This window comes from Bacillus rossius, chromosome 16 (assembly GCF_032445375.1).
Source record: "Bacillus rossius redtenbacheri isolate Brsri chromosome 16, Brsri_v3, whole genome shotgun sequence".
Taxonomy (NCBI): domain Eukaryota; kingdom Metazoa; phylum Arthropoda; class Insecta; order Phasmatodea; family Bacillidae; genus Bacillus; species Bacillus rossius.
This window is the reverse complement of record NC_086343.1, coordinates 9,779,229-9,806,113: the sequence shown is the minus strand read 5'-3', so window position 1 is coordinate 9,806,113 and position 26,885 is coordinate 9,779,229. Positions and strand designations below refer to the sequence as shown.

The 26,885-nt window shown below is 42.1% G+C and overlaps 1 protein-coding gene and 1 non-coding gene across 2 annotated transcripts in view; both read right to left on the bottom strand.

The window, feature by feature from the left end:
* Positions 1-26,885, bottom strand: part of LOC134540305 (uncharacterized) — a 404,904-nt gene that overhangs the window by 215,365 nt on the left and 162,654 nt on the right. The gene's annotated exons all lie outside the window — the stretch shown is intronic.
* Positions 21,960-22,031, bottom strand: Trnap-ugg (transfer RNA proline (anticodon UGG)). The gene has a single exon. It is a non-coding gene; the product is annotated as a tRNA-Pro (tRNA).

Here is a 26,885-nt window from a genome sequence, read left to right as displayed (position 1 = left end):
TCTCTCTCCCCCCCCCCCCCCCTTATTCACGCCACGGCGGATGAAATATTGGAATTGAAGCCGGCAAGCGTCTCTTACCTCGTGATCGCCAGACGATTGTGAGCGCTCACTTGTTGGAGGAGGGGAATAGGGGGGGAGGGAGGGGTTAGGAGGTGCGCGTAGGTCGGGCGAGAAGGCATAACAAAGGTGGCGGGAGAGAGGATGAGGCAGAGGGGGTGGAGAAGGGGTGCCAGTAAATCAGAAAACCCTTGTCAGTCGCCGAACCTCCTGGGCCCGCGGGAAGTCTAATAGCTTCACACCTGACCGCGCTCCGTCTCGGAGCCACAACCGCACAAGCGACAGTCCGCGACCAGCGATGGCGTCGCATCGCTCCGCCGCAAGGCTTTGGTTCGTTAAGGAACGCAGGAAAATCAGAGCCGTTTATGAAACGCGCAATTCGCAGGACGTTACCAACGCTGCAACTTGAAATGTAAAACAGTGGAAAACTACTTTTACTCCGGGCTCCTTTTGATGATTATTATTATTATTATTATTATTATTATTATTAATATTAATAGGGACTGGAAAAATTCGCGTATTCAACGACCTCCAGGATAGACTCCACGATCCTGTGCACACCCGGTCAAACGTCACCTGTTCAGTGGCTACTGACTCGTGAGGCGTCTCGATTGGGAGACTCGTGATTCGATACTGCTTCGACTGAGGGGCCTATAGTTGGCCCACAGTCCTCCAGGTTAACAGTGAACCAATAGCAGAAGTTGCATAAAGGTACAATTATTTGCATTCCAGCGTATCGCGAAATGAATCCGCGAATTTCTCCGGTCTCTAGTCATCAGGATCGACTTTGACACCCGAAGCTCCCAGAACAGTGGCGTCCTAGTTACGCCACTTCGCGCAGGCGGGGCTCCGGGAACATACCAGGCGAGACAGACTGTTTGGAAAGGCGCTGGGAGAGGGGGGAAGGAGAGCCGTATCTCAACGGGTGTTTCTCCGGAGATAAGTGCGGCCAGCGCATCGCTCAAGCCGTCGTAACATTATTTACTACGTATGTAATCAAAAGGAATCGTGGATACTTTTTTATTTAAAAACTGGTGTTCTCTTTCACTGCGTAAAATAAACAGAGCCTTGTGGCCTTCTGTGCTCATAACATCTGCTGCGTCTTCCGAAGTTTTCGGAAAATTTCTATTCAAATATGGGTGTCGGAAACACAAGTCAAAATACAATCAAGTTGAAATCTGGCCGACAATTGCATGACATTTTTAACGCATTGCGTTTTTTTTTCCTTATGAACGAGTATTGCGTCTTGCTTTTCTTGAGTGGTTTTATAAACATACCATAAGCATAAGGTCGAGCCAAATACATTCCTTGTCACCACTGTGGTTATATTTAAATATTTAATTTATAATATAACTATTGACAGATAGTTATAAGTAGATTTATCAGTTTCGTAAGCATTTGTTTTATGGTCTAGAGAAACTTGAAGAGCCAACTTCTATTTCAATTCTAGTAGAATGAACCAAAGAGCATGCAATCGAGAAGATTACACAGTTTTGAATTAAGCGTTTGTATGAGGCAGTTGCCGAAAAACGTAAAATTTAAGTTTTCTAAGCTTTGTGAAAAAAAACAAATCTGAACTTGAGCGTCCGTGCGGCAAGCAAGTAGTTACTACCCAGGTGGCTACGCCGTCAAGCGCGGCTCCAGAAGGGGAGGCGGTGGTGGAGATAGCCCCTCCCGAGACCAATTTTATTGATTAGTGTATATTTATGTTTACTTAAATATTTATTTTCATATAATAAACTTTTATCTCATCAAAAGTTGCATGTAGCTACTAAGGTTCTGTATTTGAAACCTGTAATTTGTAAATAATATTCCAAGGCCGATATCTGACCACTTTAATTTTTTTTTGCAACTACGACCTTTCTTTGTGCGATAGCCCCTCCCGAAAAATCATATTCAAGCCGCCATTGTACGCCGTTGGCCGGACTGAAACTTAACTAGTATGTAAACTGTGCTTAAATTTTCAAAATATATATTTTTTTCCCCTCGTGATTGGCTGGCCAGTGCTCTTTATTATTTTTAAGGGGGGTGAACACCAGAGTCTCATCCCGAAGCGAATGTCCCAAGTAGCGCCCTCCCCGTCGTTTGCAGGGCCGTATTTACGCGCAGGCTATCTAGGCTGTGGCCTATGGGCCCGCACCACACGACACGAAAAAAAAAAAAAAAAAAAAAAATATACTGCGATGTGGATCTTCTTATATTCTTAAAATACGCGTCGACATAAATGTCCAGTTGTTTTGTGTGGATTAAATTGCGCCGACCTAAACTCTTCTGCATGAATAATTTTCGATTATTTTCATTCGGTTTTGGTGTCACTTAATTCCTTAACCTCTAAATACTGTTTGGTTAAATTGTCTAGTTTAATAATAAAAAAAATATTTTCAAAATAGAAAATTGATAAAAAAAAATATGAGTTTTGTAGGTCAATTAAAATAAACTAGCCACCCAGACCCAGGCAAGAGGCACTGGAAGGGGATCCCCCTTCCCCTTAGAGAGGGCCCGCACCCCAGACTCAACCTAGGGGCCCACAGGCAGTAGATCCTTTGAATATATATACTGTATAGAAGTCGCCAGCCCAGGTTAAAATTTCTAATACGGTTTTCAGGTAGTTGGTTAATTCACCGCCGCAATCGCCACCATCTCTAGGGCATCGACTTGATGGTGGTCCCTAGCGGACAAGTGTCGAACTCTTCAAACACCCCTTCCCCCTCCTGTTGAACAACCTTGAGCTGCAGTGAATGATAGGTGGGGTGTGCGGGGAATGACAGCGGGCGACAGCGCTGCGCTCTAACGTGTAAATAACAACTAAGACGATACAGGGCGTTACGGCAGCGCACTGCAGCGGTGTAAGTTCCCAAGCTGCTCATCATACGCTTCTGAAAAACGTAGAGTAAATCCTATCCACTCGCGACTTCTATACAGTATATATATTCAAAGGTAGATCCTGCCCTGATCGTTAGCTAGGTATTTTTTTGCCTTCGTGCACACAGCTGATCACACGACCCAGTCCACGGCGTCGCCCGCGAGTGTGCTGATGCAATGAAACGGCGCGAGCTTAAACGACTGTTGAATAAACGCAGATGAAATTTAAAAACAAAACAGGTTCTGGGAGAGTAGGAGACCTTCAGAAACCGGTTACTCACGTGTCAACACACATGTACAAGCCATGAATGGAATTCTTGACTTGCAAATTTTTTTTTTTTAATCAAGTCACCGAGGGTCGTTTTATTGTTGTCCTCCGCAACCCGACCCCTCCCCCCTTTCTTTTTCCCCTTCCCGAACGCGCCAAGGCAGCACGTGATTGGCCCGGGGCTTCTACAGCCCGCAACGTAAACGTGTGGAGTTCTGGTGCCGGACATCTCGTAATCATGGTTCGTTCCATTTGTTCCGTTACACTACCGGAAAAAAATATATTGCCACGTTTCTTTTGAAGTGAAACTTCACAAACGGAGAGAAAGAGAGAGAGAGAAAAAGAATAATTTTGTAGTGTACGGCGAGTATTTGAAAAAAAACGGGTAAAAGGCGTTTAAGTTTATGACTGCGTGAGAATACGAGAGCGCGCAAGTTTTTTTTCCTTGACGGTAGAAAGAAATCACGAGTTTATTTGGCTTCATGCCATGTATTTTTTTTTTCCAGCAGAACAGATGTCCAGACCAACTGTGCGTCAAAACTTTGTTGCATTCGCTTCGTGATTGGCTGGGTTTTGTTTCAGGTGCATGTCTACTGTCAGCTCACCGATCACAGCCATCTTGTAGACGGCCGCCAATTAACAAAGGAACACTTGCTAGTGCGGGCATACCCTTATTTGTAGTCTAATGAGAGATCGTAATTATTTTTTCCCGCGAAAAATTCTTGCCCTCAATGCCGTAGCTAGGGTTTTGTGAAGGAGGGGGTCAGGAACCACAACACTATATCTTTTCCTATTAGTATAACTTATTGCGCTTTTAAATCATAGGTATACGATTACTGTGCAGTAAAATGAAAGTATAACATATATTAATATTCTCATATAGATATATAGTTTGAATAACGAAGAAAACGGAGTCTTAGTAGCAATATAACCTAAAAATTAAGAACATCATCATTTTTTTAATACGTACAATTACTATGCAATGCGTATTTTTTAGTAATTTAGGAGTTATTTTACTAACGTGATTAAACAAATTTGTTGTGTGATAAATGATAATAATTTTTCGTAAAAATTGCGAAACGTTTTCACTTCTGTCGGCATTCTTCATGACCGGTTCGAATTTTTTTTTGGTTTCTCCCGAAACACAGCTGGTCTGTATCAGGATCGATTATTTCTCGAAGTCCCAACTGGAGCGGCAGGCGGCGGCGACCTCCGCCTCTTGAGGATCGATTATTTCTCGAAGTCCCAACTGGGGCAGCAGGCGGTGGCGACCTCCGCCTCTTGAGGATCGATTATTTCTCGAAGTCCCAACTGGGGCAGCAGGCGGTGGCGACCTCCGCCTCTTGAGGATCGATTATTTCTCGAAGTCCCAACTAAGGTGGCTGCGGCGGCGTGCTCCGCCTCTTGGCCGGAAGGCGCGGCGCAGATCGTGCCTTATCGCGGGGATCGTGCCAGTGTCAGCGCGGTCTACACGGCCACCACCCTCCCCCTCCCCCGAGATACGCGCCCACCCTGCAGCAGCCCTCGGCCGGCTATCTCGGCGTCGGCGGTCTGCCCTGCGCAGTCAGCGAGACGCCCACGAGGCTGCGCCCGCCCGGCGTCAACAACACAGGGGCGTAGCCACATTGGCGTTGCTGTGTTCATAAAGATGGGGGGGACAAATAATGATTTTGATGTCATGTAAACCCATTCCCCTGTTACTAAGACGGGGGGTTCGGGGGTCCTCCGCCGGAAAATTTTGATTTTATAAGTGCAAAATAGCGATTTTTGTTTCTAACCATTGGATACATCGATGTTAAAATTATTATTGTTTCCTTAAGATAAAATTTGATGAGTGAAGAAATTACAAATAAAGTTGGGCAGAATAATATTATAAAATAAAAATATCACGGTCTAGAAAGTTGGGGGGGGGGACAGTCCCCTCCACCCAAAAAGTTCAGGGGGACACGTCCCCCCTGTCCCCCCCCCTGGTTCCTACGCCCCAGGTTTAGGGGTTCAACCCCCCCCCCCCCCTAGCACCAAATCTTTAATTAATTTCTTATTCATCACTCAAACAAATTTCATATTAAAATTAATAAAAAATTTTACCATTACAATATTTAAATTTTAAGTACCGAGAACTGCTAAAATAGCACTATTTTACACCTTAAAATCCAAATTTTCCCGGGTGAGGACCCCTATATCCCCCGCTTTAATACGGGGGGGCTATGTTTCTTAACACCCCCTATACACAAATCCTGGCTACGCCACTGCAACAACAGCCACTCTTGTCGGGCTTTCCGACGAACTGTTCACCTCGAACTTTAAAGGGCTCCCCCCCCCCGCCCCCCACAAATGGTCAGGAGGGGGAGGAATGATACCTGCTTAGGAGTGCTTCACCCGATCCAGTTGGCACCACAAATCAGGCCGATACATGAGCACATCATAGGCACAGTGCAGAATAGAGGCGAAAAGCGCCTAAATAGTCCATTAAAGGCTATGAATCCCCTCCAGAACGAATACTAGGCCTTTTCCAAACTAGTTTCGATGCGTTGGAAGGGAAACCAGAGCACGGTTAAAAACTTTGTAGATCCTGACTATATAGGAAACATGTGTAAAACAGCATTAATGGTGCAGTTTGAAACAGTGAATTGTCTGAAAATGGCTTTGTGGAACACAGTACTTGATATTTCACCTCGTGGCACCATTAGTAGGGGTCTATAAAAAATAAAATTTGCTGATTCAGTGACCGCCAGGAAGGACTCGGTAGTCCTCTACATTCTTGGGCTATTGCCACCTGTTCATTGGCCACTGATTTGAGTGACGTCTTCACCTGTTAGTCTATGATTCGACATTTACCTGGTCGCGGGTTTCTTACTGGCCCACAGTACTCCGTACAAACTGTGAACCAATATCAGAACAGAACAACCGGAAATATTCGAGGCTTCAATAACCTCTATGGTAGAATATACAGTGGTTTGTATGCTTGGATAGAAAAAAGTCACATGTTCATTAGCTGCTGGCTTATGTATCGTATAAACTGGGGATCATGTGATTGGTTTCTCGTTGACGTCACCCGGAATGATGTGTGAGCCAATAGCAGAAGCAGTAAAAAAAATAACATATATTTTTTAAATTTTAACTTGTCCAGAAATGTCCGCAAATACATTTTTTCCCCCAGGTCTTAAGTATCACGGATTTGTTTCGCGAAAGGTTGAAACTCAAAAAAAGTTTGCCTTTTTTCTTTTGACGTGATAACGTCTTATAAATCGACGAACGCCGGCTGCACGCACGAAAAATTGTCACGTTCCGCCTGAGCCTAGCGTGCAAGAACCATCCAACCACCTTGCGAGAAAATCTTCTATGGTATCAAACAGGTTAAGGTGGGCTTTTTAACTACATGATTGTTTGTGATTATATTTAAACAAATTATTTAAATTAAATTTGCAAAAATTGTGAATAATATTTGAAAATTAAAAAAGTATGCAATTTTTTATCAATGTTTTCTTATGACGTTATCACGTAAAATTATCGTCCGTGAGCAGACTTTACAGACAACCCCCTATTTTTATTTGCCAATGGGAAATTGTCAACCAGAGAAAAATCGAATCACAGGCTGTTAAGTTGACGCGTCTCGATAGTCAGGTTGCATATATCTCACCCATTCCCCCCTCCAAATCACATAGTTTTAGCTTTGAATATATATACTGTATAGAAGTCGCGAGTGGATAGGATTTACTCTACGTTTTTCAGAAGCGTACGATGAGCAGCTTGGGAACTTACACCGCTGCAGTGCGCTGCCGTAACGCCCTGTATCGTCTTAGGTTGTTATTTACACGTTAGAGGGCAGCACTGTCACCCGCTGTCATTCCCCGCACCCCCCACCCATCATTCACTGCAGCTCATGGTCGTTCAACGGGAGGGGGAAGGGGTGTTTAAAGAGTTCGACACTTGTCCGCCAGGGACCACCACAAATCGATGCCCTAGAGATGGTGGCGATTGCGGCGGTGAATTAACCAACTACCTCAAAACCGTATTAGAAATTTTAACCTGGGCTGGCGACTTCTATACAGTATATATATATTCAAAGGTTTTAGTTAACGTTGAGGGAAGATAAATAAAAATTGTCCCCGCAAAGTCTGGGGCCAGCACCGGCAAGTTGTGGTTCTTGGGCCGCTCTCGAACGGACGCGCGGGAGTCATTGTAGTCGCGGGGGCCATGGGCGGCCGAGGTACACTTCCAGAACCATCACAATAGACGTCCGTCCAGCGACACTTCTGGGAAAACTCATCTGCTCCTCGTGAAATAGTGAGTATGAGAGGGGTTGGTAAAAAAAAAATTAAAAAAATAAATAAATAAAAATTCCAAAGCGTTCTTCTTTTTTTCTACTTCGCCCTTTTTTACCTTCGCCACTGACGTTAATGTCTTCTCACGCGTGACGAGATATCTCGGGGGAAGGTGATAAAAAAAAAGGGGGGGGGGGAGAACTGCAGTACTCGGCGCGTTGCCTGGGCTGAACACAGGATGAAGGGAAACTTTTTTTTTTTTTTTTTCGAAATCAGACGTAGACAGTAATTGTATTATTAATTTGAACGTCAAGTGTGCAAAAATAATTGCTACCAACTGGCAAAAACCGGCAGACGTTGTCATGCCAGTGTACATTTACAGCTAGCCGCCGAAGTGCTCCACTAAGCGAAAGGTTCTCCCCAAGGAGAAGGATAGGAATTTGCTAGACCTTACTATATGACCGTGTGGCGGACATAGAGAAATTACACACACACACTTACACACACTCGCTGTTGTGAATGAATGAATTTACCCATGGCGATCATGTCGGACGATATGGAAGTTGATGCGCTGCAGCGCCATCTAGCGGAAAGTTAACAAAAAAAATGGATGGCATAAAAAAAACTTCTCCGTGAAAAAAAAACACTCAGAGGTGCCAACTTTCATGGTGGTCGATGTAAAACGGTGCAGGAGTTTATCAACATCATTATTTATACCAACATCCACGTGTGTGTGTGGGAATTCCAGTAACTGAGTAATTTTAAGTAGTTTAAGGATATTCCTGGGACATTTATCACTAATTCTAAAAGTTAAGGGTCGTTCCTGCCCGAGGTGGGTATCGAACCATCGACCATTACCCCGGCGACTGTGATGACGCTGCAGAGGCGCGTCGGTAAATAAATCACATCCGGATGTGACGTCATTTTTTTTCGGTTTAGGAGAGGAGGGGAGAAAAAAAAAGCACGGGAAGAAAATTTGCCATGTCGATAAGTTGCAACAATATTTGCTGTTTCGTTTCAACAAGACGCGGCGCCGTCTCGCGTTCAGTTTCTTCCTGACAAACATTCACCAGCGCATTCCTCAGGTGTTTTTTTTTTCCCCGGAGACATTTGCAGCCCAGACGTTATCGCCAGACACCCAGAAAATTTCGCGAATACATACTATTTGTCGCTGAGCTACAATTCGAAGCCTCGTGTTTGCTCTACCAACGCTTGCCTTTTCCATTAGGCGGATTTCTTGGTGAGAAATTTTTTTTCTTCCCTGTCCTTGTTATTCGGCTTACTTTTCTCCTGAAGTCGAGGCCACACAGACAGCTATGCAGTATTCGCTATTGCATGTTGTATTCGCTGCGCCAGGCGGCCAGACAGGATAAGTCTGGATGTCGGAGAGACGCATGCCTAGAGACCGGAAAAATTCGCGGATTCATGTCGCGATATGGTGGAATGCAAATAATTGTATCTTTATGCAACTTCTGCTATTGATTCACTGATAATTAACCTGGAGGAGTGTGGGCCAATTATAGACCCTCAGTCAAAGCATTATCGAATCACGAGTCTCCCAGTTGAGACGCCTCACGAGTCAGTAGCCAATGAACAGGTGACGTTTGCCCAAGTGTGCACAGGATCGTGGAGTCTATCCTGGAATATAATTGAATACGCGAATTTTTCCGGTCCCTACTTATGACGTTATCACTAGAGACCGGAAAACTTGGCGAATTCATTTAGCGATAGGCTAAAATACAAATCGTTACACCTCAGTGCTGCCCTCCGCCATTGGCTCACAACTCACCTGGATGACTCTGGGCCAGTGAGAAACACCCTTACCAAAGCTTTATCGAATCACAGGCTGCTACGTTGGGACGTCTCACAAGACAGCAGCCAATGAGTGGGTGGCATTTGACCGAGTGTACGTAGAACTATGGAGTTCATCCTGCAGGTCATTGAACCCGCGAATTTTTCCGGTCCCTCACGTAAAATTATCGTCCGTAAACCGACTTTACAGACAACCCCCCCCCCCCCCCCTTTTTTCTTTAAATCGATACCGGGTCGCCGGTAGCGCCGCGGCCAGTGTTTGCGCGGCTGGACGTCCCTATGGAGGGGGGAGGGGAGGGGGAGGGGTGGTAATGGTCCACTCACGAGTGGTAATGGGCCGAGTCCACGGTCCCGAGGCCCGGTAACTCTTCCTGCAAACAGCGGGAAGAGCATTCATTGGGAGAGTAGAGGGTTTCTCCGGGCGCCGAGGTGGTGGTGGTGGTGGGGGGTTGCGTAATAAAAAGTGGTAACCATCCGAGGAAACACCCTCGTGGGGTGGGGGGGAGGGGGGGACACACGTGGGTTGTTCTCGTCAGACCTCGTGTATCTCTCTCTCTCTCTCTCTTTGGCAAACCACCATCCATTCGCTCCTCTCCCCGCCCCCCTCCCCCTCCGCCCGGGTGGAAGGCTTTTTTTTTTTTTTTGCCGAAAGATGACGAAACTATCCAATGATTCACTTGAAATGAGCGAGTGCGCAAACATCTAACTTCGGTGACGAGCAAATTTCATGTGTTTTTTTCACGCTGCAAATACAATTGGGTATAACACGAAACTCGGACACGAAATTTAACTTAGAATTATTTTTAAATTATTCCGAGCGTTATAAAAAAATATACGGAAAAAAAAAATTGTGTGATCGAATACATTTCTGGAAGCGAATCACGCGTAGTTTCCTCACCCGCCGCCCGTCATGTCTAATACCTGATTTTAATGCATCGTTCACCCCCCTGTCGTACATTTACATTAAAACATCTTTATCACTACGTGCCCTGTGTTGTCCCAGTACCTCTAATAGTTACGTAAACCGTTCACAGTTATTAACTGCGCAAATAATGAGCACGATGCATTAAAAATAAGGTCAAAATTTTTGGATGTTCAATTATATATATTTTTTTTTTCGAGGTATGCTTGAACGAAACATCAGCGTTTCACGTGTGCGGAAAAATAGCCACAGCCATGTGTTGTTGTACAAAGTTACGTGTGGTACCACAGACTGTTTCTTGGCAACTGGATTTCCAAAGAAAGAGTACCGAAAATAATTAGGGCCATGCATATTTCGCGAAAAGATTCCGAGACTAGCTGAAACTTAAAACACTGTAGCATCGCCTGTGTTTCGTGAATGGGTGAGTTTCTTTCAAGTGCATAACGATTGTTGAAACACCAATCACAGTAATTCATTGCGGAAGCAAATGCGTCCTGAGTGGCTCAGCCAAATAAGGCAACGACTTATCTCGCAGACAGCCGCCAATCACAAGGAAGAAACCGCTGTTGCAGTCTAATAGGTAGGGACCGGAAAAATTCGCGAGTTCAATGACCTGTAGGATAAACTCGGTCAAATTCCACCCACTCGTTGGCTGCTGTCTTGTGAGACGTCCCAACGTAGCAGCCTGTGATTCGATAAAGCTTTGGTTGGGTGTTTCTCATTGGCCCAGAGTCATCCAGGTGAATTGTGAGCCAATAGCAGAGGCAGCATTGAGGTATAACTATTTGTGTTTTAGCCTATCGCGAAATGAATTCGCGAATTTTTCCGGTCTCTACTAATAGATGTTCAGATTTATTCGTGAAAAATGCCTGCCCTTGAAAATAATGTTTCCACTTGTGCACGCTTGAACTCAGACACGCGGCCAGACATATTCCCTTACGAGGGCTCGCACACACTAGCGCTCGTGATGGCCTAACACCCTCCCCCCCCCCCCCCCCCCACCAACACAAGGAACCGGTCCCGCGGGTCGGGACGCGGCGATAAATTAAACAGGTGACTAACGAGGACTCTTCTCCGACGCTTCCCCGGCCTAGCCGAAAGAACCTCGCGTTGGGGAAGAGTTGAGGAGAACTCCCCGCCTGGCTCGTTAGGCCGTCCTCGTAGCGCCGTTTAATTAGGACACCGCGGGGAAGACGGGCCCAAGCGACATGTCCCCCTCACCCGCGGGTCGTTACCACAACGCCGGACGTGCAATAACGCCGAATACCATAACGCCGAATGCCAAATTGACCGCAACGCCGACAGCTACAAAACTGCTGTGTACCGCAACGCCGAAAAACGTTAAATGTATCTTAACGCCGAAATACCACAACCTAACCTAACCTAGGATAGCCTAGCCTAGCCTAACCTAACCTAACCTTACCTAACCTAACCTTACCTAACGTAACCTTACCTAACCTAACCTTACCTAACCTAACCTTACCTAACCTAACCTTACCTAACCTAACCTTTGTGGCAGTCCTGCAATGACATTTTTCGGCGTTAATGTATTTCGGCGTTGTGGTGCGTCCCTCTCGCCGGCCACGGCACACGTGCGCACGCTACATCGGTCGGGACCTGCCGTGCGCAAGGTCGGCGTGCAGATCACCCCGGGGACTTGATGGCTTCCCGTCAGATCAGGACTGCGGGGGTCGAAGAGCACTCGGTCTGAACTGTCATTGTGTGCGAAGGGAAGCCTAAGATGTCCATCAAGTTCTGTCCCTGCCCGAACACGCCCGAATATTCACCTTCGGCCAACCTCGGGTTTATTTATTTATTTCTCTGTGCGAAGGGAAGCCTAAAGCTGGGTTTACGATTGATTTCCCTAAGAATTATAACTTAACATCGAGCACACGATTAAGTCAACACTACATTTTCCAGTTTATGATTGACATAGAAGTCGTTAATTCTAACCAATCACAGCACAAAACACACGGTCGGCCATTGTTCTAAACGGAGAAGCAGGTTTGAAATAGGTTATTGATAAATGGGATATCTATTTTTCGAAATGGATGATGATTACAAATGACAAATATACGAATTCTAACCCAAAATACTGCTTCGCACGGTCCAATAATAAGACATAAACTTCCGGTTTGTTGTGATTGGTCGCTTCCCTTAAGTCTTAACGAAAAATATAAAATATAACCATTTATGTTAAGTCTTAAGTCATCATATGGTTCGCACACGACCCGTCAAAATTCACACACGACAATCATAAACCATTCCACTAGTTTACATAGAGTCATATGGTAAGTACACGACTAAAGTCTTAAGTCTTAATTCTTAATTTTCAATCGTAAACCCACCTTAAGATGTCCATCAAGTTCTGTCCCTGCCCGAACACGCCCGAATATTCACCTTCGGCCAACCTCGGGTTTATTTATATATATATATATATATTTATATTTCTCTGTTTATTTTAATGCAGCTATACTAACCTAACTAACCGTTCTTAGTGTTTTAAAGTGTTTTAATGTATGTAGCTAACCTAACCGACCACTTTTAATATTTGAATTCATTTTTGCTGCGCAAAAATAAAACAAATCCCAAGGTATGGCCGAAGGTGAATATTCGGGGCGTGTTCGGGCAGGGACAGAGCTTGATGGACATCTTAGGCTTCTCGTGTGCGGAACGGGCGTCTCCACCAAGTCCGAACTGCCAGTCAAAACAATCGGTCAGCTGAGTGTCGTTGGCAGACATCTTTGTTTATACTATTTATTTTTTTATTTTTCCCTTTGTCTAACTATAAGTTGCTCAAGTGCGCAAGTACGCAAGTGCGCAAGCATATGAGTTGCGCTTCTGCTGCTGTTTGCATACCTGTTTTTTTTTTTTTTTTTCCCGGTACGTGACTTGACGATTACGATATGACACGCAAAATTTTGTTTCAATTCTCGTCACACTCAACTTGCACCGTTCCAACACACTGCGTGACTAGATCTAGGGGTGGCGGTGGGAGGGTGGGGGGAGAGGAGGCGTGCGTCAGCCGGCGAGAGGGATCATAGCAGTGACGAAGCACGTGGGTCACGGCAGTAAGTCCTCGTTCCCCCATTAGACGCGCCGTGGCTCTACTCCGAGGGGCCGGGAGATGGAACAAGGCATTCAGTCGCCTGGGTCCCGTAGTCACACACTGTCAAAACAAAATTGGTTGACTTAAAGTCGGTTTACGGACGATAGTTTAACGTGACAAACGTCATAACAAAACATTGATTAAATGATTGCATACTTTTTATGAATAAAATTGAATAATTTTTTATTGAATTATCACTATTTTGTATGGATACAAAGAAGGAGTGAAATGAAATCTACTATTTAAATGATAAATTTACTTTTATTTGCACTCATTAATTCAAATATGTTTTATTGCTTTAACGAAGAGATTATTTTAACTATGACTTTTATACATGTTTGCTTTTTAACTTCTTACAATCTGTGTTATTCTGTTAAGGATAGGACGATGATAGGAAAAGTAGGAAACGAATGGGAGTGTTTCAAGTTTAATGTGCCTCGAAAAAGTCAAATCGATGGTTGTTCCAATCGAGTGGAAGAGAGATAGATGCGGCCCAAGCGTACAATGAGCGTAACGGGACAAAGCGTAACGGGACAATGTACGTTACGGGACTCTTTTTCGGCGTTCATCGATTTATTAGACGTTGTCACGTCAAAAATTGTAACAGGAATATACACGTACTTGTAAATTTGTATATCCACGTGACAACAACACTGTGTTCGCAGTAACTCTGGGTTCGGATTCTTACCCGGGCATTTTACGCGTTGTGTTGCCCCAGTACCTCCAGTAGTTAGAAGTTATTTTGTAAACCGTTCCCTGAAGAGCTTTCCTGTACTAACCGTACACATTAATAAAGTCCAGTTATTGAATATTCAATTGTGTTTTCCGTGGTTTAAAAATATGTTTGAATGAAAGATCAGTCAAAATATAAAATTATGCGCCAATTTTTGTAAGATATTACTCATTATCATCTGAAAAACATTTTTTTATATATGCAAAAATAACCATAGACACGTGTTGTACATACGAAGCTACAATATCATCCTTGTAGTATTACGAACTATTTCTTGGCAACTGGTTTCCAAAGGAGTCTTTTGTAAAAGTACAGAAATATTTTTTTTTCTGTGTATCCTCGAGCAGAGAGTGGGTCTGAATTCCAATTCGGCTGCAGGTTAAACAACAACAAAAAAAACTGACAGCCTACACGTGGCTTATGGTCAGGGCCTTGAACCTTCTGCGAGAAAGTTTTCGAGATCAGCTATGTGTTGAAACTTGGAAGAATTCTCCGAGTTTCGATGTCACCAATCACAGCCATCCATTGCGGAAGAATATGCGTCCTGAATGGCCCGGCCAAATAGGGCAGTTATTATTTTATTTTTCTAACCTAACTGAAACTAAATGTATTTATTTGGGAGGGTACTGGGTTAGAGAAGATAGGTCGAAGCCTATACGCTCTACTCATGCTGGGTTTCAGCCATGAAGGTAGGGTAGTATGCATCATGTGCTTTATTTGGGGTTTGGCCAGCCATGTCAGCAAATGATGCCATGACTATCTCCCCTATCTTAAATTTCTAGACTAAAACTAGTTAAGTTGTTCCCAGGCAAGACCTGCATAGACACAGAGAAAAACCTGGAATAAACAAGTGTTGGAGGACAAAAAAATAATTATAACTCCATTCGTAGGCACACCTCGTTCAAATTGTTCGTAAATATTAAAATTTTTAAAGAATTCTTCTGTCTGAATCAATTTTTGATATTAAAAAACCATTACTCCAAGGGGTTGAAAAAACTGGGTTTTAAATAAGAAAATAAATAGAACTTTTCTACCATGTACTCTATAGAATTAATGATTATTTTAGTTTAACTTTTTGAAAAAATTTTTAATCTGTTATTTGAAGTATATTTTATGTAAATATTCATTACTGCAAGGGGTGGAAATAACAAGGGTAGAAAGACAAAAAAGTAATTACTTTTTTAATATACACTGTAAAATCCGTTATAATTAAATGTTAAACTCCTGGACTTTATCTAAATCCTTTGGCTAAAACAATTTTTGATGAGTCGAACTAATTACCGTAAAAAATTAGGTTGAAAAAAAAATTCAAAACTTCCTATCAAATACGTTCAAATTTATTTTTAACAATTTACAAATTATCTTAAACCTTGGTCTCAAGCAAATTTTTGTGTGAACACTTATTAGTACAAGGCATGAAAAATTTTTGAAGGTGAAAAATGCATAAATACTTTAGAAGGCAATAATATGAAATTCGTTCTATGTTATTCAGTGCTGGATGCCTTGAGCTAACTAAAATCGTTTGAAACAATTTAGTGGCACGGAATATAAGAAAATGTTTAATCGATCAATTTGGAACATTGGAGAACGTATAGGAAGTTATACACATTAAGTTTTAAAAATGTTTTAGAAGTTTATAGAAGTTTCCAGAACATTTTCAGAAGCAATATTTACTTCAGAATCTACATAAGCCTGTGGGCTGTGTCGAGAGGGATGGGTACTAAGAGCAGGGAGAAGGAGAAATAGAAGAGAAGAGAAGAGAAGAGAGTGGCGAGCAATACGTCGTAGCAGGAACGACATGCTGCATACGCCGTAGCGCGTACTGCGCCCTCAAGGGGGTTGGGTGGCAACTATTCTGGAATTGGTTATAACTAGGGACCGGAAAAATTCGCGGGTTCAATGACCTCTAGGATGAACTCCATAGTTCTACGTACACTCTGTCAAATGCCACCCACTCATTGGCTGCTGTCTTGTGAGACGTCCCATTGTAGCAGCCAGTGATTCGATAAAGCTTTGGTTGGGTGTTTCTCATTGGCCCAGAGTCATCCAGGTGAGTTGTGAGCCAATAGCAGAGGCGGCACTGAGGTATAACTATTTGTATTTTAGCCTATCGCGAAATGAATTCGCGAATTTTTCCTGTCTCTATTTATAGCTCCTCCCCAAACATGAAATGGCGTATACAATGGCTCCAGGATGTAAAATAATAACCACTGGAGCATTCATTGTTGTTTGATTTATTATTTGATTTCAAATCCCGGAAACAGGTTCCAGTATCCGCCACCGACATAAAACTGACGGAGTCGCTCGGGACACAGAGGCTCGGACTTGTTGCTTATACAGTCGCAGGGTGAGCTGCAACTGTACTGTCATCACAGCCATTGCGTGCCTCGAGGTCCGAGTGCAAGATCCGGGCATCGAACCGCGGGCCCCCGGATAGTTCCAGGCCGCGGATTGCCGCCCAACTACCTCTGGTTGTGAAAATAGATATCAGGTTTTAATGGTGGTGTGGATAACGGATGTTTGGTGACCCTGAGGTGTTGTGAGTCGGGTGGTTTTGGCGGGGTTGCAGTCAGGACTCGAACCCGTGACTGTGCTGAGGGGCGATTTCAGGAGCACGGTGGGAGAATGTGTGTTAAGAGGCCACTCCAGTATTTCAGGGGCACTACGCAACCCGCGTTAACCTCATAAGATTCAATGTTATTTTCAGTTTGCTTATAACTTATTAACTAATATAGATTTCGAAATGATGCTTGCTTGTTATGTAAGAAAACGATGCTCTTATAAAAGCCCCTTTCTTCAAAAACGTGCATATATTATGGTTCAAACCTAGACAATACACTTATTCATATTAGTAAAGATTAGTACAAAACCATAATTTATGCACGTTTTTGAAGAAAGGGGCTTTGATAAGAGGATCGTTGTCTTACATATGAAGCAAGCATCATTTCGAAATCTATATTAGTTAATTAGTTATAAGCATAATGAAAATAACATTGAATCTTATGAGGTTAACGCGGGTTGCGTAGTGCCCCTGAAACGCTGGAGTGGCCTCTTAAGTGTGATTTGGGTTCGTGGGTTCGAATCCCAGCGGAGAAAGTTTCGGGACACAGGAGGTAGCTCAGGTGTCCAGGGAGGCAACTTGCGCCCTTGTTGCCCGCAGGTCTCGCAGAGGTGAGGGCTGCGCGCGGGGCATTCCTCGCCTCTCCGGCGCCGCGCCTGGACCACGGCCGCATCTCGTCTCATCTCGCATCCCCTCCCCCCACTCCTCCTATACTCCCGCCATGGACCCAGCCACCCGCATCGGGGCGTCTCCAGGTACCACGAGCTGGGCCGGGATATCGTCCTCGGAGCCAGCCGCCACACAGAAGAAGGAAAAAATTCTCTGTACTTTCCCAGAAGATTATTCCTTTGGAAAGATACTGTTAACTTTGTCAAATACGTGGCTTTTTTTTTTTGTTGCAAACATGATGTACGTTTTTCGAGATGATACTGAGTATCTCTCACAAAAAAAAATCCGAAACAACTCTAAAAAAAATAGCGCTAGCGGAAACACTGGGTCCCGATTCTCACCAGAGCAATTTACGCTTTTTTGTAGTCCCAGTACCTCCAATAGCTAAAGTTATTTGTAAACCGTTCCCTGAATAGCTTTATATGTAGTGTCAAATGCACAGTTTAATAAGTATGATAAAACAAAATAAAGTCCAATGTTTGAATATTAGATTGTCTTCTCCATGGTTTGAAAAGAAAAAAAAATTACGCTTGGATGGAACATCAATAAAAATATAAATTTTTGCGGTAACTTTCATAAGAAATACTCTCGTGTAAAATTAAAATTGTCGAAAAGTCTTACTTGTTTTTTGAAGTTATACTTCTTTAGGTATCACGCGAGCTGGGCCGGGATACCGTCCTTGGAGCCGCCACACAGAAGGAAAAATTCTCTGTACTTTCCCAGAAGATTCCTCTTAAACCTGTTCCCAAGGAAGAGAAGATACTGTTAAGTTTGTAAAATACATGGCTATTGTTATAATTTTTTTTTGCATTCATGATATAAGTTTTTTTTTCGAGATAATACTGAGTATTTAATACAAAAAAAATTGGAAACAACTCTTATCGCTAGGTACCGGAAAAATTCGCGGGTTCAATGACCTGTAAGATGAACTCCATAGTTCTACGTACACTCGGTCAAATGCCACCCACTCATTGGGCTGCTGTCTTGTGAGGCGTCCCAACGTAGCAGCCTGTGATTCGATAGAGCTTTGGTTGGGTGTTTCTCATTGGCCCAGAGTAATCCAGGTGAGTTGCGAGCCAATGGCAGAGGCAGTACTGAGGTATAACTATTTGTGTTTTAGCCTATCGCGAAATGAATTCACGAATTTTTCCGGTACCTACTTATCACTACAAAATAGCGTTAGCGGTAACACTGGGTCCAGATTGTCGCCCAAACTTTCAGCCTATTTATTGATCTTCATTAATAATTGAATTTATTAAGATTATTTTTCTGAATTTTAAAAAAAATATTTACTCGTGTTGATCTATATTGATTACTGAGTATTTATTTTAAAAAAATTAGTTTGATTTAATTTATATTTTACCAACCATATTTTAATATCACACCAGACCTTTTATTATTTTATTTCTATTAATTATTTGCATACAAAATAAAATTAATATGTTATATTACGCCAAGTAATTATAACTTCTAACACGCGTACATAATTACACGCACCAAATTAAAAAAAAAACTGTACTTACTTCACCTGCGTCTATACTTTATGCTATAGTCTGTTGTATGTAACTTGTTTTAAAATGAAAGTTTTCATAAGTAGTACCATTGGCCTACGTGTCCTTATTGTTTTTCTGTCAACAGTTAATGCAAACAACTTCTTGTGGTCGTCAGTGTTCCTAAACAAACACCACGTGATCGCTTTGCGAGGGACAGTTGGGAAATACGGGACACCACTGGTTACTAACGTAACCCAGACTACACGGATGCCATCCAATGCACGCGTCTTGGAACATAACTCGGCTGCGTCGCCTACGATTGGTATCAATTTGTAACGACGCGTAGACGTAAACGAAGGTAAATTGTGAGACACGCCTTGGTTCCGTGTTGAGATCGGTTTGGGAAAAATGTCGGCGAGAGAGGGGGAAGGGTTTACACCTGTTAGTTTGGTGGCGTTTGAAAAAAAGGAAGAGAAAAAAAAGTTTGAAAAAGGATAGTTTAGGCGCAACACACATAAAATTACAGCCGGGGCCCAAACTACCCCAACGACATCTCACGCCGACCACAGACGACTTTGTCCGACCGTTCCACGGGACTGCTTGTTATTCTGTTGGTGTCCGGTTCATAAACACGTCGGGCGTAAGTGACCTCTGCGTCCTCGCTTCCCCTTCCCCCCCACCAGTTCCCCGACCACGGGAGGTTTTCGGGTGGGGGGTTACGAACAGATTCGTCGACCGGTTCCGTTAATAAAGGCGCTAACGTAATTAAACGGTTGTGTTGTGGAGGGGATTGGAGGGGAGGGGAGTGAGACCCCCACGTGCCGTAACAAGTGCAAAACACTCCCCAGCCCTAATTTGCTTTTAACGAATTTACCCGCAGACCGCTAAGGAGGAGGAATACTTACTAACTTCTGCCTCTCTTTCCCCAAGCCTACAATTTTGTTTCTTCTCCCCCTTCTTCCTTCTGGAAGCGCGGGTTGAGACCGCGTGTCGTGACGTAACAATTAGTGTAAGTTACCCCCCCCCCCCCGGGTCGCTTCGGAAGGAGAAGAGGGGAGGGGGAGAAGCTAATTACTACACTTGCCTCGGCGTCCAGAAGGCGTGCAAATTAGCCGAGGGCTACGCCTTCTGCGTACGTGTAGTAGGTACCTCCACGCTTGAAGCTGAGTTGCACAATCGGAAGGGGAAAAAAAATATACATACATAACAGTAACGGTAAACAGCAGGTCGCGCGCGCAAGATATGGCCGCCATATTTCCAAAACCTGCCGATTCATAGGGACTGGAAAAAAATTCGCGTATTCAATGACCTCCAGGATGGACTCCGCGATCCTGTGCACACTCGGGCAAACGTCACCACCTGTTCATTGGCTGCTGACTTGTGAGGCGTCTCAATTGGGAGACTCGTGATTCGATACTGCTTCGACTGAGGGTCTATAGTTGGCCCACAGTCCTCCAGGTTAACAGTGAACCAATAGCAGAAGTTGCATAAAGGTACAACTATTTGCATTTCAGCATGTCGCGAAATGAATCCGCGAATTTTTCCGGTCTCTAGATTCACAACAGCGCAAAGGACGGTCGTGTCGCGAGCATAGAAGAGAAATGAGTATATTTCATTTCTGTTACGGACGCATGGCGCAACAACCAATAGGAAGCCATTTTGGCGGGACTAGAGATCTGTTGATATCTATCAATTATATTGTAGCCAAAAAAAATTTGTCGAAGTATCACAAATGCGCAATTCCTGCTTTAAAAATCTAATTAATGCTTTTACTTATAACTCACTAGTAAAAATTGTAAATTAAAATAAGTTTCATGGTTTTAAAATGATCAACTAAATTTTTTTTATACAACCCTTACTTATTTATATGTTGAAAAAACTGTGCTCACAAATTGCTGGTCATATGTCACGGGATGATCATTTCTTAGTTAATATAGTTACTTACTAACACTGCCAACAGATGTCGGATGCATCGGGGAATTTCACTGGGTGAAATTAACAGTAAGATTTCAGCTGAGAACCGACTTCGCACAGGTCGTGCGCATGGCCTGCTGTGCACTCGCTTATGTTTTAGGTAGATTTCAAAGAAATACTACCTATTGTAGCCGTTACAATAGTGCGACTTTCGGAAAATTTTTATATAGTTTTTCGTTTCATGGTCCATAGACCCCAGAAACCATCGTCAACTCAAAAGTTATATATAAAATCACAATTTTGTGGACCCGATAATAACTGTCCTAATATTTCACAAATTACTTCCGAACTGATACATAAAATCTAGTAGTGGAAAATCTCGGTCGAGTTCGTTAATGGGGAATGTCCGACCGAAAAGGTAGAAATGGGGAAGGTTTTTTGAAAAAACAGAAATATCGGCGTAACTCCCATATATGGAAAACATATCACATACATTTTAACGCACTATAACTCGCAGGAGTAATGCCACAATTTTTTGTCTGAAATAATATTTTTTACGACATACCATAATTGCAAGGGGCTGAATAAACAAGGGTTGGATGACAGAAAAGTTCATAACTCCCTTCATAGGCACAACATCGAATTCGTACAAATTACGTATTAATCTTAGAGTTTTTAACTACAACTTTTGTCTGAAACAATTTATGATTAAACTAACCATTGCTGCAAGGCGATGAAAAAATGTGGAGTAGAATTTAAAAAAAATTATAACTCCCTTAGTAGAAACACTATAAAATCCGTTCAAAATTTTTTTGTAAATCTTATAATTTTTATCTAAATATTTTGTCTGAAAAAGGTCCAGGGACGCTACAGACCAAAGGAAACGTATGCTGGAACATCTAAGAGGGGGTTGTTTTTATGCCGTGGCATCTGTTTTAAGATATTAAGTAATTAAATAAGAAATGCGTGGTATTGATTATGGTAGGATTACCACATGCCATAAACCGAACTGCTTGTTCAGTAGAAAAATATACGTTTTTCGCATGCACTTGATGTGGCCAGGCCCATGAAAATTTCCCATTCTGAACAGAAAAAATAAAAGTCACATTACAACTCAAATTCTGTCATCACCACATAAAAAAAAAACTTGTCGATATTCGCGTCCAAGAATTACAAATACATCGCTGTCGGAAAGAATGCAAAAGTAAAATTAGCCGTTCGCATTTGCTGCTTTGTGTTATTATTAGGTAGAAACTAATAATAAAAGAAATATATAGCGTAACTTATAAAAAAGTGGGCTCAGCCGGGATTTGAACCCGGGACCTCCTGCACCCAAAGCAGGAATCATACCCCTAGACCACTGAGCCGCTGTGATGAATCAGGAATTATTTTAGATATTTAAGCTGTGGTAGTTCATTTATTTTGAAATATTAAAAAAGAATTAAATATGATTTTGGATATACATGTTTTTTTTTTTTTTAAATTTAAAATGATTTATTTTTATGTGCTGACCAAATTGACCTTATGATCAAAAGAACAAAACATCCTATTTAATAAATATAAAATACAAACAAAATAAACGTTGAAAATCTTAAACTGATTAGCTGCTTGTATGGGTGTGATAAAATTTAGTTATTTATTTAGATATTTTAAAGTAACTTCCATAGTTTTTTAGTAACGATATGAGCATTATAATTACATGCGGATTTGATTCACCGAACAGAAAACAGTATGAAAGATTAAAAAATTTTTTTAGCATGATCGTTATCCATAAACTGAACTCTACTGTTCGCGCGCATTATCCTGAGCCTCGCAAGGCCGACGCGCGCCAGCTTTCTACCCGCAGTGCTGTCAACCTACCGGCGATCGACGGAAATTATTTGAACAGCTCTTCGGCTGTGGCCAGAGGCGAATTTACGCGATGAACAACGATAAACCCGAAATGACAGCGAAACAGAAGTCAGTAAGTACACCGCCAAACACCAAACTAGAAGCCAAAATATACACCGCGTAACATCGAAATGCAAAGAATAACACGAAATGCAGTGAAAGTGAAACGTGGCGCTAGCCAATGAATAAACACCTGAGATTACGTGTTTTGGATTCTAATCTGTTGCCAGAAAATAAAGCCTGTAAGACAGTATATACGCAACTCATAGCTTCTGCAATATTTTTTAATGCACACTGCTGAGTTGATATACTGAGGGGATTATTATTTTTTTTTTTACAAAAATATAAGTATTTACAATAACTTCGCATAAGGACGCCCCCTGTTTTTTATCGGTATTTGGAAACTTCTTTTATCACTACGAGCATTACCATACGATCGTCTGATTTGTTAAGATTTTCAGCCTCGCACAGCTAAAATACGAAAAATTAGGCAAACGATTAGGCGGGCTGTTAACTAAATCCATAGAATACCTACTCCCACGAGCATAGAAATAATCAGTAATTTCACTTCCAAGTTAAACTTAATTCCCTTTTTTCAAGTGTAATGAAAACAATTATTAAGAATTAATTTTTACGTTGCGTGCCCACTACGCAACAAAATTTTCACAGGATGATTAAAAGTCCAAATGCAAATAAAAATTGTGCATTTGCTTTTTAATTTTTTAAAATGTATTTATTGATATGGAATACTGGGCACTCCACGCAAATTATTCAATTGAAAAAAGTAGCGAAGATTGTTTTTTTTATAAAAAAAAACACTTTCCTAGCCAACCGGTTGTCAGTATTTTCCTCAGAAATGATGGAAGAATATTCAGTGCGTATTTTCATTAGTGAGGCGGAATTGTAAGTGCGACGCTCGCTGGAGCTTCTAGCGCGGTATCGCCTCTAAGAGCAAGCCTGTGTACTTGCCGCAGTCTTCTCGTCGTGTTTAGGGCAACTATGAAATTTAATCTGCGCCGGGTGTTTCATACCTAACATTCATTCTGAGAAAGAAAAAGCGTATTAGCCGCTGTCACGCTTCTAAAAAATACAGTTTAGAAACGAAATACGGGAACAGAACTACTCATCCGCTGTCGGCGTATTCTTAAATGATTTTGTAAACAGAAGCTACGCAGATATCGCGTGTATTTTTTCTCCTGATCTTTGCATAACATATGAGTGTAGGCGGGGATGTGGGCTACGTGGGCATACTGTACCAGCGGCGATTGAAGCTAGCAAGGAATCATCCAGGGTGAAAAAAAAAAAAAAACAATATTTGATCATGGTAAAGCCACTATACACAAAGAACGATATTTGCATAAATATTCGAGTGGGCAGGAGAGTAGTGGGATATTTTTTTATAGTGACCTGGAAGAGTTGGGGAGCAATTGGGGGGGGGGGGGGGAGGGGAGTAACCTATCGCGCATGCATACAGCGTCGCTCGGAACTGTGATAATCACCGTGTCTTCTCGCACCTGGGTCGCGCACACCAGCGGACATAAAAACCGAGCGGGAATCTCCAGCGCTACCCACGGGGAGCGACGTAAACTACAGGGCGGGGTACACCGAACAAGAATTTTTATTTCTCCGCCGATTTATTCCCGTCTCACATGTAGTGTTGCTTTTTTTAAAAATGATTTTCTCGTCGTAACTGTCAATTAAGGGCTATTCCTGTAAATCATTCGCTATAGCTCTTTTAAAAGTGTTGCATGGTCGTAAATTTTTTTTCTTCGCCATGTCCTAAACGTTATTTTCGAGCTATGCACTCTCACACACGTAATCATATACTCCAGTATAGTCGTAACAGCAGTTTCACTAGTCCACTTAAGATACCCTATGCTTTGTCGTCAATGATATTTAACTCGTGAGTGAGGTTTAATGAAGGGGTCAAGTCTCTCTCATACATAATATTGTTACGGGTGGGGAAAACGGGTCCGTAAGGATAGCCCAATTGATTTTTTTTTACAGTTTTCTTTGTTACTAATATTTACATTACTAATTGAATCACCAAATTAATGTCTGTTCACAAATCACTAAGTATCCCCCTGGAGCTAGGCTTCGACAGAGGTTCGCGCCTGGACACACACAAACACAGTCTCGCGCCACTCTGTCGCACTCTCACGGTCCCGTCGCTCCGCGTCGCGCAGCTCTCGAGGGGGGGGTATCTCGGAACTCCCGTGGAGGCCGGCGTCGCCGCTTTTATGCCCTCGGCAGTCTTTCTGGAACCGACTGGAGCGGTTGCGACGTGTCGCGTCGTGCCGTGCCGAGACCAGACCGGCTCGAAGCATCCAGAACAACATCGCGGCGGTCCGCGGAATTCTCAGGCCGCTAAAAGGGATGGATAACAGCGCCGAGGAAGGATGGGAGGGGTGCGGTGAGGCCGGGCCGCCATAATCCCCGAAGGTATGCGTGTGACGTCAGTGAACGCGTGGAGCCGCCAGGCAAACTCAGGCACCTGGCTCGCGTCCCAGCCTTGTCCCCCACGTTCGTATCAATGTTTAATATTTTTGTACTTCATATTTATCTTATATTTTTATACGAGCAATTCTTGTATATGTATATGTATATATATATAATCTGAATCTAGGAAACATCCCCAACGATTTTCATGAAATTTAGTATGCAGGGGGTTTCGGGGGCGATAAATCTATCTAGCTAGGATTCATTTTTAGAAAATGTCGTTTTATCCGTGTTTTCAATAATCAACTTTATCGATAATCAACTTAAACATAAATTACTCTTCCTGACATCTATTGGCGAGTAATAATACATTTTTTTTTTAAAATTGGGAGCAACCAACTCGCAAGTTTGTCTTGATTATTGCCAGATCAGCTATTTCTACAACTGTCATATTTTTTACGTTTATGTTTTTGCAAGACAAATATATATTGCAGTCCAGAATTCTTTCAGTACAACCGTTTTGATTTATTTTTGTTTATATCAGTAACGGTTTGACAACGGAAGCCAAACATTGCAGTCATTTTGGTCGTTTTCATCCGGTTTTAGTTATAAAAATATTGCCCAGTATATCTTAGGAAAAAACATTTAAAAATAAAACCTAGCCTTTATCCATCTGCAATAATCGAGCTTTATTATGACTGTGAACTAATTATTTAAATAAGTCCAGTAATTTGTGAGTTTAATTCTTACAATCAAACAAACTTATGCTCTGGTATTAATTTTTTTATTAGTCCTGCGTCAGTTATTCAAACCGTGAAAATGTCATTAATTTTAGTGCGGTTGATTCCCATAAAGTTCCAGACAGCTTTCTTTTCTAGCCTTGAGAATTTGTGTAGCAGTCAACTGGTTTAACCTCAGCGCGCCTGTTAAAGATTAGCTTATTTATTTACATTTTTACTGCCGGTCGTAAAACCACTGCAGAAGATCAGGAAACCAATTTACGTGAACGAGAGGAAACACGACTTTAGCGCATATATCAAAGGTCTGGAACATGTGTAAGGGTCTCTATTCCGCTCTATATACTTATACTCATCCTATCTCTCACACACGTTTCTTCTACAATATTCAATCATCATTCTACTTTTTCTTATTTAATCTTTGATGCACAAAATAAATAGTTTTCAAATATAGTTTGAGACGTGAAATCAACGGTAAGAAAGAATGGGGAAATGTTTATCGCAAAATAGGCGCAAAATAACTACAAATGCTTCGTTGTAAGTATGGAAGCAATTTGATACTGTGATTTATAACCTTCTGCATGCATCTTTCCAACGTACATAGTCATCCATAAAAAAATAGGGCTTGATTTATTTTATAGTCGCCATTTCTCAGTCCCCTTTGAAAAATAGTGTCTCAATTATAGGAACTATTATTAGACCCGTAACCTATTCTCCGCGAAAGAATGTTATCACAGTGTAATTAAAATGCCAAATAAATTGTTTTTATTTTGTTTTTAACTTTTAAGGAAGATTGTAGAGATATTCGTCTTTACCTTCAAACACCACTTCAAACAAATTGTGTTCAGTAAGAATAATAAATAACAGTATTTATTGTGTTACTTTTCTAACCACAATGAGTAGAGAAAGAATCAGGAAATAGTAACCAAACTACAGTGTATCCATTAAATAATATCTCAATTTCAATTATATATTATAACAGTTTAATTTAGACTATTAACAACTAATAATACATCAAATTGAAGGTAAACTAATTGAGTTTTTCTTACAAATGTTCAATATGTGCACCTTTAATTAATTATACGGCACTCTTCCAACCTGAAGTATAATTCTTCCCAAATTTTGGTGAACACATCCGAAGTAATGGAAGCAAAT